Source organism: Populus nigra, chromosome 1, assembly GCF_951802175.1.
Source record: "Populus nigra chromosome 1, ddPopNigr1.1, whole genome shotgun sequence".
NCBI classification, from domain to species: domain Eukaryota; kingdom Viridiplantae; phylum Streptophyta; class Magnoliopsida; order Malpighiales; family Salicaceae; genus Populus; species Populus nigra.
The window spans coordinates 377915-384115 of record NC_084852.1 but is presented as its reverse complement, the minus strand read 5'-3'; positions in this window follow the sequence as shown (position 1 = coordinate 384115).

The following is a 6201-nucleotide window of genomic DNA, read 5'->3' as shown; positions in this document are numbered from 1 at the left end:
TTATTATTTGGCAATTAATTGTTGGAGTCTAGTAGTGCCCACAAGTTTCATCCTCGCACAATGGTGTCCTTTCGTTAACAAAGTTACAATCGAATATTACTGAGGTGGTTATTATTATTTTGATGTTTGATGTTTTTTAAAATAAATTTTTTATTTAAAAATATATTAAAATATTTTTTTTTAATTTTTAATACCATCATCATATTTAGAATATATTTGATAGTGTAGTAGCGATTACTTTTCAAATAACTTTTTCGTGCCGAAATGCATGCCAATGATGTTTTTTTATTTTTTAAAAAATATTTTTGACTTTAGCACATCAAAACAATTTAAAACATATAAATTATATTAAATTTTAATTAAAAAAATTTAAAAATTTTAGAAACAAACAACAACTCAATATATTTTTATGTCCAAAACACTTTAAAAAAGCATATAAAAACAAAAACAAGAGTCATGTCAAGCATCCTTAAAGAAATTTCTTCAGGCCAAAACTCAATAGGATTCGTGTTTAATTATGAGGGTAAGGTCTCTATCTAAACGTATAAAACAAACCATACTCATCACCTCAAGCTAATTGAAAATAAACTATCTTCTCTTTTACGAGTTACATATACATAAATTTTCTAAGTATATTACTGAGTGAAAAACACAGTAATTAAATTTAAATATTTAAATTATAAGAATTAATTTAGCAAATAAGACCCGATTGAATTTAATGTAGTGAAAATACCTATACCTCATTGTTTTTAAAAAATAAAAATAAAAACATCATGTTTTTTTTTTAAAAAATCATATTTAACATTTAAAATATTGGCTCATAACCCGGGTCTTGAAACAAAAGCTTCACACGCGTCAAAGCTTCTAGAACAAAAGATGTAGGAAATAAATGTGATAAAAATGATATTATGATAGCAAGGACTCTTAGAGAGGGAGAGAGAGGGAGGGAGGTAATTGTTGAAGTGGGCTTGCCATTTGTGTGGCTCTAACTTCTTTAGCACCAAGTATGACTTTGTTGCATTATTTTTCCTTCTCTCAACATGCTAATGCAAGTTATGGTGCACCACTCACTACAAGCTTTATTGTTCTTTATTCTGTGCATTTTTCTTTCCTTTAGAGGGAAATTTCAAAGTAAATTCTTGTCATTCAAAGAATAAAATATACATATGATGAATTGTTCCTATCTCTTCTGTCGCGACAGAATAATCTTCATGAATCTAATTAATTTACTTTAGCGAAGATAACTTTATTAAGGCTAATAATGCTCTAATTAAAACAAATTAAGCACTAATCCATAAAGTCCTGAGTCCCCACTCACGTTCATTAAATAAAAAATGATGTTTCCATGATTATGACATCGCACTAATATTGGCTTACATGCACTAATATTGGTAAAAAAAATTGAGACAAGTCATATAAAAAAATATAAAAAATTACATAAAAAATGATGTTTCCATGATCATGACACTGCACTAATATTGGCTTAACCATGAAGGGTATAATTCAACTGATTAGACTCTAGGTTTATTTTCTAGATGTCACCAGTTTAAGTCTCATAAATTTTAAAGCTACTGGAGATTTACATAGTTGTTAACTTCAGGGTCTGTAGTATTAGTTATCGTGCACGCAAACTGATTCAAAACACCCATATTAATAAATAAATAAATAATTGAAAATTAACTGAAGCCACTTAATAGTCTGTCTCCATTGATTTGATTGGTTAATAACAAGTCTTAATTATCTTCGAAGTCAACACTTGGTGCATGCCATGTGGATTAATGTTGCTTTTAGACCATAATAACACAAAATAAATATCATTTCTTTCTCTTATATTAGTCGTCTAGTGGACACAAGTTTCATCATCACACTTTTTTTTTTTTTCCATTTCACAAATTTCCAACTCAAAGGTCGATATAAAAACCAAGGGAATGGAAAAGGGTTATTTTTCCTTGTTGATATGATGAGGTGAATTTCTTCTTATATGCCTTATCTCAATAAGATTTGGTTTGATTTGATTCAGGACTGGATTTCTATACTGTATAAAATGGAGATATAAAGATGAGACAAAGATATATTTAATGAGATGAAGAAAAAGACATAAAATAAATACATAATTAGATTATAGCGAGTAGTTTCTGTATTTTCAAAATAGAAAATACATGAAGATATATTCCTTTATTTTTAGATTTTTTATTTTGAGGTAATAGCCAAGTACTCCTTTTTTTTAATTCAAAGTTATAATTGATTGATTACTTTTGTGGTGAAATTTAGTCTCATCCTTTATTCTTAATTTCCTCCGATATATTAAACTCGAAATGTCATATTATTTGCTGATTATATCAAATTTGGTACTTAAACTTTTAATTGCTATATATATATTTTTTGAATATTTATTTTTCAATTTCATCTTTTAAAATTTAATTTTTATATTAACTTTGGTCCTCATGTTTATAATTGTTATTTGCTTTTCTCTTATATTTTTTTATTGAAATTTTTTATCTATCAAATTTAATTTTTATTTTTTTAATTTTTATTTTTTTTTATTTAAAATAATTTTAAGAGTGGGGTGCAATCCTCACCCAAGAACTGTCCCTGTTTTGAATGTAATTTTGTCAATTTCAAATAGAATCTTTCATCTCAAGACAAAGCCCACCAAATGGATTGCATAGCTGGGAAGCAAAAGCAAAAGCAAAACCCACAGCTCAAGATTCAACAGCTAGCACATGGAATTGGACCCCAGAGCAGTTGTCTGAATTTGATTAGCTAAGAAGAGATAGCTACAAGTTCCTCTGCAACTTTCATATGGTAGATTGTGATTTTGATTGATGCCTCCTTTGAGCTCTGTGAGTGCTCCGAGGGTGGTCATTCTTGTCTCCGAGCATCTCAGATGAAGGAAAATCATACTCTTTTTGACTACCTAAACTTCGACTGTTTAACTTGATTGATGCATACTGGTATGGTTTATAAGGCTGGTGGGATACCGAACTGGAAACTTTGTTTATGTATTTATATGATTATAGACGATGGAGAATAATTTAAGGTTTTAAACCATAAAAAATTAGGTTTTAGTTTATGTTTTTAGGTTTAATTTATATGAATTTTTAGTCGAGATTTATTAATTTAATTTTATTTGTTGTATTTGATTTAATTATTATTAGATATTTTATTTAATAGGTCATAAGCTCAATCATTTGTTCTAGTTAGGATTTTAGTAGTTATATCCTATTTTTTTTAAATGTTAGAAAATTTTAATTATTAATAAAAATATTACAGAATTTATATATCTTCCATTCTCATTTTTTTTTCTTCTTTACTTTTTTTTTTCTACTTTAATTCTTTTATTTATTATCCCGCGTCAATTAGCATGACACTTACATTTCACCATGCTTTTGCTTACACGATTAGAAATGCAAAGTAGAAATACGAGGATGCAAACAAGAAAAGGTCTCGGACTCTAGCGTTGGGTTACTATCTCGGAAATAAATCAAAGGGACAGCTTCATGGTACCTAGGAATTCAAAACCTCCACCTTAGATTGAGGAAACAGAACAGGTCTTGTATGGAAAAACCACAGGCAGACCAAAATATACAAGATAGCATGAACAAAACCGGAAGCTGCAGTTCATAAGAGGTCTTCAGAATATCTGAGCACTGTTTAAAATACTACCACTGACACAGAGGTTTTCTTCAAGACTAAATATCACCAGCAGATGATATTTCTTGCAGTAAACATGACATGTATTATAACACAAATGATATTATTTTTAATGAGAATCTTGGGTCTTGATGAAGGGCCCAATAAAATTGAATCCCAACACAAGACTCATTAAGCTTGGGTCTTAACGCTGGACCCAAGACAATCGGGTCATGGCATCGGATTCAATGAAATTAAGTCCTAACGCAGGACCCAAATGAATTGGGTCCTAACGCAGGGCTCATTATCATTGTGTCCTGCTACATGATTTATTTGAAGGGTAAAAATATAAATTATTTTTCTTATTATCATTATTATCATTAATAAATTTGAAATAAAATATTATTACTACTAAAGAAGAACCATATAGTTGATTTGAAGGATACAAATAAAAATTATTGTTATTATTATTTTTATTATACTTAAAGGTTATAATATTAAAAAATGTATTATTTATGGTATAAATATTAATATTTCAATATTGTTTAAAGTATTATTATTTGTGGTAAAAATATTATTACTTAACTTATTTGCCTAAATTTGTATATTCTTTAATCTTTAAAAAACAATTATGGTTTTTCTTTGGTAGTAATAATAGTTTTTTAAAAATTTAATAATAATAATAATAATAATAGTTATTTTTAATTTCACATTTCAAATCAAATTTACGGTTGTTTTTCAATATTATCAATAATTTTTTTAAAAAACTATTAATGTCTTATTAATAATATTAATTAAAATTAAAATTAAAATATTTATAAGACAAATAATAATATTTTTATTATAATAGTAATAGTAATAATAATAATAATAATATTTATAACACAAATGATAATATTTTTAATATTAATACTTTCAATTATATTAAAAATAATAATATTTATAACATAAATAATACTATTTTTAAAATTAATGATTTCAATTATAATAAAAATAATAATATTTATAACACAAATAATACTTTTTTTCATATTAATACTTTTAATTATAATAAAAATAATAATATTTAAAATACAAATAATAATATTTAGAAACTTAAGACCCAAGAATCTTGGGTCTTGATTATGGATCCAATAGAATTGGGTCTTGACGCATGACCTATAAAGCTTGGGTCTCGATGCCAGACCCAATACAATCAGGTCTTGGCGCCGGATCCAAGAGAATTGGATCCTGGCTCCAAACCTATTCCACTTGTGTCCTGACGTGGAACCCAAGCGAATTGAGTCCTAACATAAGGCCCATTACCATTGAGTCCTGTTGTAGAACCCATTTAAAGAGTAAAAGTATAAATTATTGTTCTTATTATCATTATTATCATTAATAAATTTAAAATAAAATATTATTACTAGCAAAGAAAAATCATATAGTTGATTTGAAGGATAAAATAATAAATTATTATTATTATTATTATTATTATTATTATTATTATTTGTGCTATAAATATTATTATTTTTATTATAATTGACGGTATTAATATTAAAAATTGTATTATTTATGTTATAAATATTAATATTTCTATTATATTTCAAAGTATTAATATAAAAAATATTATTATTTGAGGTGCAAATAATATTATTTTTATTATCATTGAAAGTATTAATATTAAAAATAATAATTATAATTAAAAATAAAAAATAATATTATTTTTATTTTTATTATAATTAAAAATAGTAATAGTTGTGTTCTAAATATTATTATTTTTATTATAATTCAAAGTATTAATATAAAAAATATTATTATTTGTTGTATAAATATTATTATTTTTATTACAATTGAACTAATAATATTTAAAACATAAATTATAATATATTTGATATTAATACTTTCAACTATATTAAAAATAGTACTAATATAAAAAATAGTATTATTTGTGGTATAAATATTATTATTTGCAGTGCAAATATTTTTATTTTTATTATAATTGAAAGTATTAATATTAAAAATAGTATTATTTGGGGTGTAAATATTATTATTTGCGGTACAAATATTTTTATTTTTATTATCATTGAAAGTATTAATATTAAAAATTATATTATTTGTGTTATAAATATTATTATTTTTATTATAATTCAAAGTATTAATATAAAAAATAATATTATTTGGGGTATAAATATTATTATTTTTATTATAATTGAACTAATAATATTTAGAATATAAATTATAATATGTTTGATATTAATACTTTCAATTATAATAAAAATAATAATATTTATAAGAAAAATAATTTTATTAAAAAACCTAAAACCTAATAAGCTTGGGTCTTGACAAAGAATCCAAGAAAATTAGGTTCTGGCTCAGAACCCATTAACCTTGGATCCTGACGTCGGATCCAAGAGCACTGGTTTCTGTTACAGGACCCAAAAGAACTGAGTCCTAACACAGAACCCATGAGTCTTGGGTCTCGTTAGGGTCTACAGCCATACGCACGGGTCTGACCTAGCACATATGCATGTCAGCTCCAGCACTAGGTGTTTCCATGTGGCTCGCAAGTCTGGCTCAACGCCCAGG